The sequence below is a fragment of the Hibiscus syriacus genome, unplaced genomic scaffold, assembly GCF_006381635.1.
Source record: "Hibiscus syriacus cultivar Baekdansim isolate YM2019G1 unplaced genomic scaffold, ASM638163v2 tig00004111_pilon, whole genome shotgun sequence".
Taxonomy (NCBI): domain Eukaryota; kingdom Viridiplantae; phylum Streptophyta; class Magnoliopsida; order Malvales; family Malvaceae; genus Hibiscus; species Hibiscus syriacus.
In genome coordinates this window covers 53,181-68,844 of record NW_024062000.1, presented here as the reverse complement: position 1 = coordinate 68,844, position 15,664 = coordinate 53,181, and positions in this window count along the sequence as shown.

The following is a 15,664-nucleotide window of genomic DNA, read 5'->3' as shown; positions in this document are numbered from 1 at the left end:
AATAAATCTCAATTAAGGGAAGATAATCCATTGTGATTATCTTTGCCCATCGTTTTCCCTGGTGTAGGGAGAGTGTCTCACTCCTTACTTTCTGGAACTATATTAGCTGTCACCAACCTACAACATCCACGTGTCCACTTTTCTTCATTTGTTGTGCATTTTTCACATAGATTTTGGCTTCACAGGATTTGATTCAAGTGAAAGCTAAGGATCATTTGAGTTGCGACTCGACATGACTGTTTTGCCCATTGAAACTGGCTTACTAGACCAATTCTCTTCCCACCACATGAGGGCAATCCAATCAATTTCCTTTTAAAATATTTGTATTACTTAATTTTATTATTACTAAAATAATAAATGCTTGTGGAAGCTGTCAATTTGAGGACGTCAATAATGGAGGTGTTTGCCGAAACATATATGTAACATTTATTATATGCATAGAAGCAAGTTTGATTTTTGTGTGAATATGCCCCAAGTTTTCTTTCTACACATACTCTGGTATTAATGGTCATGGAACCTTTCTCATCATTAGAATTGTTCACTTTTGTAAGAAATTGAAAAATAACTCTGAAGCACGTTACCTTTATCCTATGCGATCGAATTTTTTACATAATATACAGTTAAAATCATCATTAGAGATTGATTTAAGGTTTCATGTCAATGATATGAATTTTTAAAAGGTTATATTAATAATTAAAAAAATACAAAATCAAATCATTCATAGAAAATATAAAAATGTCGAAATTATATAAGAATTTAAATGTTTTAATAACACAACTGCCTCAATATTTTTTTGGGTCCATCCTTGACCTTTTTCACGTTTGAATTTTGATGCTTTTTACTGCATCAAATCAAATGTCAAGAACTTCATTGGCTTGGAAAAAAAATCGACGGAAGCAATTATTAGTTTGAAAAGGGTGGTTTTGCTTCTGAAATAGCCTATGAGCAGAGACTTTGTGGATTCTTATGGCAAAATCATATATTAACCTATTTTGTATAGTGGTGTTATTTTTAGCATTTGAATATGTCAAAGTACGTTCAAGAGAAAGATATTAAAGAAAAATACAACTTTTTTAATGAAGAATTTTGACGTCATTGTTTGATTTTCTTTTTTTCTTTTTTTTTTTAAAAATAACTTACGGGTGTTAAAAAACCAATTAAAATAAATTTATAATTGCATTTACATGAATGACTATATCTCGTGTATGAACCCTAATGATCTCGAGTTTATTCGTGTTGAAATCATAGACGATTGATTTGTAAGTGAAATCAGCTGGTATCTACCCATCATAAGGCCGCCACGTCATGACTTTACACGTAAACATGATAATTTCGCTTAATAGAAATATAACTTTAATTATCATAATTTAATTATAAATTACTTCCTTGCTAGACTTTCTCACTTTATTTTATATTTTTTTAAACAAAGAAACTCGTACGACCAAATGAAGATAATTTTAAACCCTAATCCGAAGTGAATATTAACATAAAATACAGTCATAATCACGGGTTTATGTCTCCATGCTTTCGGCCATGGAGACACTAATGTCAATATAACGAATTATTTATGGATATATTACCATTCATGGAGATTTACACGAGTTCAATTTAAAAGATATTATTATTATATGCTTACATAACTTGTAATATAATATGCTTAATAGGGTAATTACTTGTCCGAAATATAGGGTTTGCTTGTGCATGGGTTTTCTAAAAGGAGTGCGTACGTGTTCTTCTCCATGCTTTGACTATGGTGGATTATATGCTAATCCTTTAATTAATGTTAATTTAGTTCTTTTGTCGTGTGAGCTGTTCATTTGCTTCAAAAATTACTATTTTTAGATACGTGATCCAATGCAATTGCAGTATTTGCATTTCTGGATATTATATTTTCTGTGCATGTGGCATGCATGCAATTTTAATGGTTATTATTTATAATTATTATTAGAGTTAAATGTATTGGAGGTCCTCAACTATGATACCCATTTTAAGTTGGTCCATATAATTTAAAACTTTTCATACCAATCCTCAATGTAACCCCCACAGACCGATAAGGGTAGCCCTATCCGATCCGGGGTGTCACATTAGGGCCACCGGAGCGACCCACTGTAAAAATAGCGGAAAATTTAAAACTTTTTTTTATCAGAACATGCAAACTTATAAAATCATTTGTCGCTATTTAAAAATAAAATAGATTTTCAGACTCGTATATAAATCAAAATACAATTACATGCTCCCTAATCACATGTACCATACTCTGCAACAACGCCGGAAGAACTCCCTTACTGAAGTCGATAGATGCTCTGGTACAATTCTTTTAACCTGAAAATGTGAGTAATAGAGTGAGCTTTGGAAAGCTCAGTAATACAGAACTACCAGATGATGCTGAAGAACGTGCAGATACAAATAAACATATTTTTCCTTATCGATTCAGACATTTACAGATCTTTATACTGAGCAGAGATTCTACGGATATTTCAGGTAGTAACAAATAGTATTCATTCCAGATGGAAATATTTCGGATGTCTAGGTTCAGGATATCAGAATAGGTTTTCTAGTGTATTCCCAAAAACCATGTAACTTTTCAGATCTTTTTAAAACATATATATATATACCTCCATCCCAACACAACATAATGTGTAGGTTCCCCAGAACCATACACCCAACCCAACACAACATGTAAGGCCCTGAGCACAAAGCCGAGGAACCTGCGGAACTTCTTCCTTCAACAATACCCCCCATTTAAAACATTTCTCCGTTGGTAAACGGAGATATCAAAAATCAAACATAATTCAGATCAGATATCATAACAGAATCCAGGTTAGGAATCAGAACAGATTTCAGATCAGATGTTTAAACAGAATTCAAATCAGAAATCAGATAAAATATTCATATAAGTAGGGAACACACTAGAGTTTCCAGATATTATTTAGAGATACAGGATAATCTTATCGGGCAGAGAAACGCAAATCTTCAGTTTACCAATAGAATGCCGGAAATTAGAATCACTATTAGAAGAATTTGTTAACTGACAAAATCATCGGTTATTCAGGATATGATTCATCGGGATCATCTTATTCGAACACTTTTCTGAAGCTCTACGAAATTTGAAGGTATTCAGAATCTTTATAATCTATGATGATTAATCCGAATATCGAATAACTCCAGATGAATAGCTTCTAGAACCAATACTTACCAACTTGTCATTCATTAACCTTTCAGGGTATTTACTCTTTAATACCAAATATTCTTATCCATAAATCATCATCTGAGTCATCACTGAATAGATCTTAAGGAGACAAGCAAATATTCTAATGGTCTTTATTTTATTTCCATGTTTCAACTATACCATGAAATGCTGACGTACTTGATTTGTGGTTCAAAATCCATAGGGATGATATATCATATAAGTTCATCCGAGTTTCCAAACTTATTCCAATCTCTTACTTAATCCTCAGTCATTGAGGTTACTTAGTTCATTTAACATTCAAGTCCAATCCAGTTACTTCGGGATTTTCCCGAATAATTTAAACGTTCCTGAATTTCAGATACATGTTGTACTTCCATTCCATTCAATTTGGTCTTTGTGGTTGATTTGTCGAACAAACGTCCAATTCTTAGTACTGAATACGATCTAGATCTTAGCTGAACTGAATACTTCCAAAATTTGTCATCGAGCCAAACTTGAGAAGACGAACACATATTCCAGTAATATCTATGCCATTCAGGTATTAACATAGCTTTAGGGTTGATCTACTCACTTAAATTATTTCCCATTACCTTTAAAGGTAGTCCAATACCTATGCTTACTTGGATTCCTTAATTAATCCAAGACATTTACTAAATTTAGGCCATAAGGGTATTTTGGTAATTTTGATGTTCAGTTTTATTCCATTCATTTCAGAGCTCGAGGATATTCAATCATTCCTGAGCTTGGTGACATTCTTGAGTCATTTCCATTACAGGGGTATTTTTGTCATTTTACAGATCCACGGTATTTCAATATTTTTCCTCCATTCGGTCTTATTATTAATTCAATATCATTATTTGTTTCAGTCCTTTCGAATAATTCTGACAGCAGAATACCCCCGATAAATTATTCTTCAGGTATTTACTCATTTCTCAGATATTTTCGGGTCAAGTGCCTTCTCAGATTTTACAAACGGAATATCATAAATTTTCCTGCACTAAGTCGGGATCTTAACAATTAAATCCGTACTTAATCGAGTTAAGTACGAATCCTCTAAGTATTTTCTCATTCAGAGTCATCTCAGACTATTCTACCTCTTAAGGGCATTTCCGTAATTTCTTAACCAGATAAGTTCGATATTAGCTCTTAACGAAAATAATATAATTTAAAGATCCTATGATTAATTGCTTTCTTGAACAATCTCTGATCTTGAAATAATTCCCTTAACACACTTCTAGTATCTTGCATAAACCCTCTTGGGGTTAAAAACCGGTTATCCATAATGTCTACGTATAACTATCATTTCTTATGCACATCAATATTTTTATCAGATCAATATGTCTGTAAAATCCTCTTATCTAACTTCCATATTCCAATCTTGTCTTTTATAACACAAGGGTATTTTCGTAATTTTACCCTACCGGAGTATTTTTATAAATTCACATCCAAATGCCTTTAACATTTAACCTTTGATGAAATAAATTACAAGTTACAGATCCAGGTTGATTTCTTTACCACTAAGCACATAACTTGTAATTTAATTCTAGCAATCCCTTAATTTCTTATAAAAGTCATCTGAACCATAATCAATTACTGAACCTTTTTACCGTATTCAGATCGAGTGTAGAACTTCATTAATTACACATATGAGACCAAACATTTTCATTCATGCATTTACCAATACCAACATGTTCTATAAAGCATAAAGAGGTAGTAAAGTATTACCTCGATTTTCGTGCAATATCGATCGACCATAAAAATTCCATTCGAATGCCTTTGATCTTCAATTCAACTTCCAATAATTCCTCAGATACATATCAACATAAATTATATCAGAAACGGAGCTTAATTACAATAAACGGATCGAATCGTGTGATAAATCAGTGAAAGACGGCTTACCGGGTTCGAATTTGGCGAAACGGACTTCGGATTCGGATTCAAGACGTCGAAAGCATAAATATGACTTTTCGGAAATTTGGAATTTTCGGTCAAAATCAAAGTCAACGGGTTTGACCGGAAATTTCGAGACCTTCGGGTTCGAATTTCGAAAAACGGACAGCGGAATCGGATTTGGAACGTCGAAAAATGTCAGGATAGGTATACTCGGTCGAAGTCAAAGGTCGTTTAATGCCCGATCAAAGCCGGTCAAAGTTTTGGTCAACAGTGGTCAACTCCGGTCAACGGTCAACGGGTCAACGGTCAACGGGTCAACGGGTCGGGTCAATGGGTCGGGTCGGGTAAACGGGTTGGGTAAACGGGTCGGGTCGGGTCAACGGGTCGGGTCGGGTTGTGACCGGTCAAACCGGTCAAACAGTTTCAAAACCGGTCAAACCGGTCACTTTTCCCTTCCCCACGCGCAGTGGCGGCGCGTGGGGGCGCGTGAACAGTGATAAAATCCCGGAAAAATTTCTAAAAATTATTTTGAGCGATTTCGAGATACTTACAAAGCTCGGTTCACAATTTTGAACGGCGGAGAGCTCGATTTCAACAAATCGGAAACTTTAACCGCTTCACCTCCACACGCGCCGCTGCCGCCGGAGAAAAGGGAGGACACCGGTGGACTCGGAACGGCACAAGGAACACGATGGTGCGGGAGGTGTCGTAAACGGATGACCCGATCGTTGTGAATCGATGAAAAACCAACTAAAACCGAGTTATTACCGACGATACTTCCGACTGAAATTAACGACGAACGGAGATGATTCACGACGAAAGGTTTGAGGGGTTTTGTTCCTCGGTTGACAACGAACACGATGGTGGTTTCGGCTCGTCGATCGGAGGTCGGACGGCGAGTAGATCGGAGTTCGAAGTAGGGAGAACGGGAGAGGAAAACTGAAAAATTTTCCGCTGAACCTGCGCACGGGGAACTTATAATTCAACATATATAAAAATTGGTTAAATCATGACTTTAGCCACTAAACTTCATGCATTTCTTAAAATGGTCTGTCATCTTTGAAATCTGACAATTTAATCCCCAAATTTCTTCCAATACCAATTAAATCCACCACTTTATAATTTATTAATTTTAGCCCCTAAATTGGGGTGTTACAATTCTCCCCTCCTTAAAAGAATTTCGTCCTCGAAATTCATTAATGTCACATAATTGTAGAAATGAAACTTCCATCAGTTCTTTCATATCTTTCATGTAGCTTTTATAGAAACACAGATCCTTCACTAATCCTTAATCAGTTGAGTATACATTCTTATCAGAACTTTTCCTCATTTCAATAAAAGAATCTGAACGAAAATTTTCTCGAGTAATCAATCTCTTCAGAATTCTCCCTCAGTCCAAGTAAATAATTAAAACAACTTTATCCTTGTGAAATCAATTCAGCCTTGGTTACGTGAATAGGTTCGTAGAGCAGCAACATATCTCAATTTTATTTCTGGAGTCGAGTCAGAATTTCTCAGATGAATAACTCTCACATGGCTAAGGTACTTTACTGCGTTAAGACAGATGTTACTGGTATTCCTTTTTGTACAAGTATAGCCTTAACAGATAGAAACTTCAGTTTGTTCATTACAGATAGGGGCTCAGCCCTGGAGTTCCAGCTCAGAGAGGTACGATTGCAGTCTAGGGGCATGTATTGATCAGACATATTTTGACATTCGACCGGCCGGTCTAACTTGAAAATTTTGACTCAAACCATAGCTCTGATACCACTAAATGTAACCCCCACAGACCGATAAGGGTAGCCCTATCCGATCCGGGGTGTCACATTAGGGCCACCGGAGCGACCCACTGTAAAAATAGCGGAAAATTTAAAACTTTTTTTTATCAGAACATGCAAACTTATAAAATCATTTGTCGCTATTTAAAAATAAAACAGATTTTCAGACTCGTATATAAATCAAAATACAATTACATGCTCCCTAATCACATGTACCATACTCTGCAACAACGCCGGAAGAACTCCCTTACTGAAGTCGATAGATGCTCTGGTACAATTCTTTTAACCTGAAAATGTGAGTAATAGAGTGAGCTTTGGAAAGCTCAGTAATACAGAACTACCAGATGATGCTGAAGAACGTGCAGATACAAATAAACATATTTTTCCTTATCGATTCAGACATTTACAGATCTTTATACTGAGCAGAGATTCTACGGATATTTCAGGTAGTAACAAATAGTATTCATTCCAGATGGAAATATTTCGGATGTCTAGGTTCAGGATATCAGAATAGGTTTTCTAGTGTATTCCCAAAAACCATGTAACTTTTCAGATCTTTTTAAAACATATATATATACCTCCATCCCAACACAACATAATGTGTAGGTTCCCCAGAACCATACACCCAACCCAACACAACATGTAAGGCCCTGAGCACAAAGCCGAGGAACCTGCGGAACTTCTTCCTTCAACAATACCCCCCATTTAAAACATTTCTCCGTTGGTAAACGGAGATATCAAAAATCAAAACATAATTCAGATCAGATATCATAACAGAATCCAGGTTAGGAATCAGAACAGATTTCAGATCAGATGTTTAAACAGAATTCAAATCAGAAATCAGATAAATATTCATATAAGTAGGGAACACACTAGAGTTTCCAGATATTATTTAGAGATACAGGATAATCTTATCGGGCAGAGAAACGCAAATCTTCAGTTTACCAATAGAATGCCGGAAATTAGAATCACTATTAGAAGAATTTGTTAACTGACAAAATCATCGGTTATTCAGGATATGATTCATCGGGATCATCTTATTCGAACACTTTTCTGAAGCTCTACGAAATTTGAAGGTATTCAGAATCTTTATAATCTATGATGATTAATCCGAATATCGAATAACTCCAGATGAATAGCTTCTAGAACCAATACTTACCAACTTGTCAATTCATTAACCTTTCAGGGTATTTACTCTTTAATACCAAATATTCTTATCCATAAATCATCATCTGAGTCATCACTGAATAGATCTTAAGGAGACAAGCAAATATTCTAATGGTCTTTATTTTATTTCCATGTTTCAACTATACCATGAAATGCTGACGTACTTGATTTGTGGTTCAAAATCCATAGGGATGATATATCATATAAGTTCATCCGAGTTTCCAAACTTATTCCAATCTCTTACTTAATCCTCAGTCATTGAGGTTACTTAGTTCATTAACATTCAAGTCCAATCCAGTTACTTCGGGATTTTCCCGAATAATTTAAACGTTCCTGAATTTCAGATACATGTTGTACTTCCATTCCATTCAATTTGGTCTTTGTGGTTGATTTGTCGAACAAACGTCCAATTCTTAGTACTGAATACGATCTAGATCTTAGCTGAACTGAATACTTCCAAAATTTGTCATCGAGCCAAACTTGAGAAGACGAACACATATTCCAGTAATATCTATGCCATTCAGGTATTAACATAGCTTTAGGGTTGATCTACTCACTTAAATTATTTCCCATTACCTTTAAAGGTAGTCCAATACCTATGCTTACTTGGATTCCTTAATTAATCCAAGACATTTACTAAATTTAGGCCATAAGGGTATTTTGGTAATTTTGATGTTCAGTTTTATTCCATTCATTTCAGAGCTCGAGGATATTCAATCATTCCTGAGCTTGGTGACATTCTTGAGTCATTTCCATTACAGGGGTATTTTTGTCATTTTACAGATCCACGGTATTTCAATATTTTTCCTCCATTCGGTCTTATTATTAATTCAATATCATTATTTGTTTCAGTCCTTTCGAATAATTCTGACAGCAGAATACCCCCGATAAATTATTCTTCAGGTATTTACTCATTTCTCAGATATTTTCGGGTCAAGTGCCTTCTCAGATTTTACAAACGGAATATCATAAATTTTCCTGCACTAAGTCGGGATCTTAACAATTAAATCCGTACTTAATCGAGTTAAGTACGAATCCTCTAAGTATTTTCTCATTCAGAGTCATCTCAGACTATTCTACCTCTTAAGGGCATTTCCGTAATTTCTTAACCAGATAAGTTCGATATTAGCTCTTAACGAAAATAATATAATTTAAAGATCCTATGATTAATTGCTTTCTTGAACAATCTCTGATCTTGAAATAATTCCCTTAACACACTTCTAGTATCTTGCATAAACCCTCTTGGGGTTAAAAACCGGTTATCCATAATGTCTACGTATAACTATCATTTCTTATGCACATCAATATTTTTATCAGATCAATATGTCTGTAAAATCCTCTTATCTAACTTCCATATTCCAATCTTGTCTTTTTATAACACAAGGGTATTTTCGTAATTTTACCCTACCGGAGTATTTTTATAAATTCACATCCAAATGCCTTTAACATTTAACCTTTGATGAAATAAATTACAAGTTACAGATCCAGGTTGATTTCTTTACCACTAAGCACATAACTTGTAATTTAATTCTAGCAATCCCTTAATTTCTTATAAAAGTCATCTGAACCATAATCAATTACTGAACCTTTTTACCGTATTCAGATCGAGTGTAGAACTTCATTAATTACACATATGAGACCAAACATTTTCATTCATGCATTTACCAATACCAACATGTTCTATAAAGCATAAAGAGGTAGTAAAGTATTACCTCGATTTTCGTGCAATATCGATCGACCATAAAAATTCCATTCGAATGCCTTTGATCTTCAATTCAACTTCCAATAATTCCTCAGATACATATCAACATAAATTATATCAGAAACGGAGCTTAATTACAATAAACGGATCGAATCGTGTGATAAATCAGTGAAAGACGGCTTACCGGGTTCGAATTTGGCGAAACGGACTTCGGATTCGGATTCAAGACGTCGAAAGCATAAAATATGACTTTTCGGAAATTTGGAATTTTCGGTCAAAATCAAAGTCAACGGGTTTGACCGGAAATTTCGAGACCTTCGGGTTCGAATTTCGAAAAACGGACAGCGGAATCGGATTTGGAACGTCGAAAAATGTCAGGATAGGTATACTCGGTCGAAGTCAAAGGTCGTTTAATGCCCGATCAAAGCCGGTCAAAGTTTTGGTCAACAGTGGTCAACTCCGGTCAACGGTCAACGGGTCAACGGTCAACGGGTCAACGGGTCGGGTCAATGGGTCGGGTCGGGTAAACGGGTTGGGTAAACGGGTCGGGTCGGGTCAACGGGTCGGGTCGGGTTGTGACCGGTCAAACCGGTCAAAACAGTTTCAAAACCGGTCAAACCGGTCACTTTTCCCTTCCCCACGCGCAGTGGCGGCGCGTGGGGGCGCGTGAACAGTGATAAAATCCCGGAAAAATTTCTAAAAATTATTTTGAGCGATTTCGAGATACTTACAAAACTCGGTTCACAATTTTGAACGGCGGAGAGCTCGATTTCAACAAATCGGAAACTTTAACCGCTTCACCTCCACACGCGCCGCTGCCGCCGGAGAAAAGGGAGGACACCGGTGGACTCGGAACGGCACAAGGAACACGATGGTGCGGGAGGTGTCGTAAACGGATGACCCGATCGTTGTGAATCGATGAAAAACCAACTAAAACCGAGTTATTACCGACGATACTTCCGACTGAAATTAACGACGAACGGAGATGATTCACGACGAAAGGTTTGAGGGGTTTTGTTCCTCGGTTGACAACGAACACGATGGTGGTTTCGGCTCGTCGATCGGAGGTCGGACGGCGAGTAGATCGGAGTTCGAAGTAGGGAGAACGGGAGAGGAAAACTGAAAAATTTTCCGCTGAACCTGCGCACGGGGGAACTTATAATTCAACATATATAAAAATTGGTTAAATCATGACTTTAGCCACTAAACTTCATGCATTTCTTAAAATGGTCTGTCATCTTTGAAATCTGACAATTTAATCCCCAAATTTCTTCCAAATACCAATTAAATCCACCACTTTATAATTTATTAATTTTAGCCCCTAAATTGGGGTGTTACACTCAAACTATAAGTATCATTCTATTTTGATCATCTTGTTAACGTGTCATTAATTTTATTAGTTTTTAAAGGTCCGATTTGAATATGTGACCTAAAAATTATTATACTTTCAAAAGGTCATGGAAATTAAACCCGTGATATTTAAAAAAAATCTATCTTTTGTGGGTCTTGAATTTTTTTTAAGTCACGGTTCAATTCTTGGGACCTTCAAAATAGTCAAATAGATTAATCCTTTTCAGCTAGTAGAGTTGACAACATTTTAATAGAAGTATCAAAATTGAATGATACCAGTAGTTTGAGGACCGATATAGGAAGTTTTAAAGTTTGGAGACCGATTTAGAATTAATGTCATAGTTTGGGGATTGATAAACAATGTTTAAAGTTTAGGGATTGATTTAAAATGAGTAGTATTGTTTAGTTACCTCCTATCCAATTTTCTCTTATCATTTTTTTATTTTATAATTTTCTAGGATTCGTGGGTAACAAAATTCTAATTAAATTTAAAATCAAGTCATATTGTTATTTAAATAACATCAAGGTTTTCATTATTTAAATAAACATTTGTTAATTATTTACAATTAATTTAATGACGCATTTGAAGAATAATTAAGCAAGTCATTGGTAAGAGGTCGAGAACTTTCTCAAGAACAATGATGAAATTAGAATACGTTGATCAATTCTAAGTATATGTGGACGTTTTAATACACAAATAGTTTTGATTTGACAAGTTAAATAAAACTAATAATATATATAATATTAAAATTGAAAATTGTTTAATATATACGTTCGTATAATAGATACTAACATTTTCAAAATTTGATGCATATGTTAAAAATAAACTAAAATGTTTGATTTATACAATACTATTTCTTTTAATATTCGATGAAAATGTTTTTAAGATTTAAATATATCACATGCAATCAATTGTTTTGTCTTCTTTGCGGCATTAATGCGTGATATATCATACACGAGTGCACTCAGATTCACGAGCTGAAGACGTTCTGAGAGTGGATTCGTTTGAATCATATCAGTTTTAATTTGGTTAGATTTTTCTACTGGACATACATTTGTTAGTATAGATTTATAAGTAAGTACACACACATTTTATAATAAGATAATAATTTTTAAAAATTATATTAAAAGTAAAAAAATATAAAAAATTAAATTCTATAAATTCTATATGGATCAAAAGTGAGATCGGTAAGGACGGTCATCTTCCAAAAAATTTTAAATTATCATATTTATGTTGGGTGCTTGTGCTTGTGGTTGGCAAATGACAATATATCTTAGGGCTTCTTAAATGAATTCATGGTCTGCCGTTTTGCATCCGTTTCACGGACTTCATTTATGAACAACCACTAAACCCCACGCCACGGCAAATACTCGGCGGCCAATAAAAGGGGATGCTTATTTACACTCTCATAACATATATTATATGCTACCAACGTCTATCACCTTCATTAAAGAGTTTGATGTTTTAACCCACAATCACTTAGTCTATTACGATTACACGTTAAATCTTTTAAGTAAGATAAGATATTTAAACTCTGACGTTTGTGAATGGAATAAATTAAGTTGGAAGAGTAACTCCCCCAATGAACTTCTGTAAAATCCAATCTAAACTAATTGGTTAATAGATCATATACAAATTTTTTTTGATGTTTTATGATTGAAATTAAGATCAAATATAAAAGATATTTATCATTTAAATTTAAAATAATAGAGATCAATAACATATTTAATTTTAAAATTTTAATGAATAAAACTTAATTTTATTTAAATTTGAATTAATAAAAACGTAAAATATCATTAGATAATAAATTTTGAAAGGAACTAGAGCCCCAGTCTCTATTTTAATTAGTCCCTAGACGTCCTTTAAATAACTTTTTGAGTACAAATTTTGTGAACAGAGAAACTAATGATATTTGATTCAACCCGATTAGATCTTTTGTACAGAAACTTATTTGATTATTAAATAGAAATGATATTAGACCATATAAATAATTTGCCAGCAAACATTTAATAAATGGTAATGCTAAGTATATTTGCAGGGTCGGATGTATTAAGGACATGGAAGAGGCTCTTGCTTCCTAATATTTTAAATTATATTAATATTAGTTTTTAGCCACTTTAAATATTGATCAAATTAAACTTTTTCCTCATCAAAATTTAGATTAAATACATTTCAATTTTTTTTGTTAATTTTAAAATTAAATTCTATAAATTACCTTCGCCGTGGTTGCGAGATTACAACTGTTCATCGTAATCTACAGTCATTCCGACCCCTTTCCCCATGACGACATGGTTGCACACGTTATGGGAAGTCACGGTTTGGATGACTGAATGGCCTAATCTGGTTAGGATCGGTTAAGGATGTTCCAGGTATGGTTCTTTTATTGGCTAATTTGAAACCATTTTCTGGTTTCTTGTTTCTGTTAACTCTTTTTATATGAACATGTTATATTGGGTTACCAAAATGTAAATTTCATTTTTATCATGATGTTGGGAAAGGAATTAGAGGCTAATGCCCCAGATTGGGCTAATCTTCCAGGTGATCTTTTAACATGCGTTGCAGACATGGTTCACTCGGTTCGGGATCGTATTCGTATGACCGCAGTCTGCCGGTCATGGCAAACTTCTCTAATGGATCAAAAACTCAACTTCCCTCCCTGTTTATTGCTAACAAAGACGGGTGACAAATGTTGCTTTTACGACATCTCGAGAGAAGAAATATTGGTGGAGCTTGATTTACCGGAGATACAGGGAAGAAGATGTTGGGGTAGTCCTTTTGGTTGGCTGGTAACATGTGGCCCTGACCTCGAAATTCAACTGTTTAATCCTTTGTCGAAAGCCATCCGTCCCCTTCCTTCATTACGTCCGTTGAACCCGTACTTGTTGGAGAAACTAATATTATCTTCAACCCCCGAAGATTCCGACTCCGATTGTATAGTTCTCGCGATTTATTCGGAACTTTGCTCGTTAGCTTTTGCGAAGCCCGGTGATCAAGAATGGACACCGATCGAGGATATTAGCGGAGTAGACGACGCCATTTACTTCAAGGGTAGTATCTACGCTTGTCAAAGCACCGGTGAGATACTATCGTACGAAGATTTACGTGGGACTCTTTCAAAAGCCGTCATATTCCCACCACTATCTCCGGCTCATCGCCACCGGAAGAAAAATCTATTCGATTTGGGCGGGAATCTTTGCTTGGCAAGTGACAACATAACGGTCGAATTCGATATTTTCAAACTAGATATGCACACAAGGAGGTGGGACAAGATCTTTTCGTTAGGCGAGAACTCGTTGTTCTTGGGAACTCGTTGCACTTTCGCGGTTGCCTCCGCCAATTACCCCGGCTGCCGGCCTAATTGCATCTACTTCCGGTGTGTGTACTACAAAGCATACATCACCTACATTTGTCAAGAATATTTAAAACTAAGCATGTGTTATGAGAAGAAATATTGCACAGTGTATCCCTTCCCTTTCTCATTTTCTCCACTCATTTGGATCGTTCCACAATCTCAGAAACAAAGAAGATGATATAACTCTACAATTGTCACCCAAACGAGTACTATAAAATTTTCACATTCTGCTCAAAATTTCTTACGGGTAAATTCATGAACAAAATCAGAAATCTAATTCAAGAGGAATAAAGTATAATTAATCATAAAAAATGAGGGACACAAACCAAAACAAAATCAAAATAAATTAAAATTACGAACTATAATTTAATATTTGCTTATATAAATTTTTAATAATAGAAAAAAAAGTAAGGGGCCAGTAGCCCCTTGGGACGAATCATAAGTCGATTCCTAGGTAAATTATGCTTTGTCACAATTTAATTTTAAGTTAATTTTTGTTTTGATTATTCAACTTTATTTTTTTTTAAATTTTATCACTTAACTTTAAAGATGATATTTTTTGTTACTCTGCCTTATAATTTTGTAATCACGCGATGACATAATTTATTTTATCAATATTTAAGTCATGTAGAAACCCACTTATATCTTATTAATTTTTTTTATATTTTTCATTTGATTAGGTTTTTTTATTACCGCTTTTAACTAATCATCTCCTCTATTGTATGTTATATTCCTTCCATGTTTTGTTGTCTATCATCATAACCAATCATCGATCAATCGAGTTCACCCACCATTGCTTCATTCTCAAATCTACACTCACCTTCATTCCTTCACCGTTAAACCTGGATAATTATCCATCAATACCATCACCTCTAATACTTTTGACCCCTCATTCCACAAACCAAAAACAATAAATGTAATCACCATTTTTTCGGGATATATTATTATTATTATTATTATACAACCAAAACTTATTTACAAACAATCCAACAACTCGAGCCCAAATCAAATTACAAACTCAACCCAAACTCTAAACTAGCTAACCCTAAGCCTAAGCCCCTTTCATGTCGCCATCGATCACCAATCTCCTATTTCACCAAACAAAAAAAAATCAATCATAATAATAAAAAATTTCAAACAATCCAATCAACCTAAACCAACTCCCACCAACTGACCATACCTTTTCCAACAACTCTCACTAGCCGGCAATGCATCTGCCACTTTTGCCTCA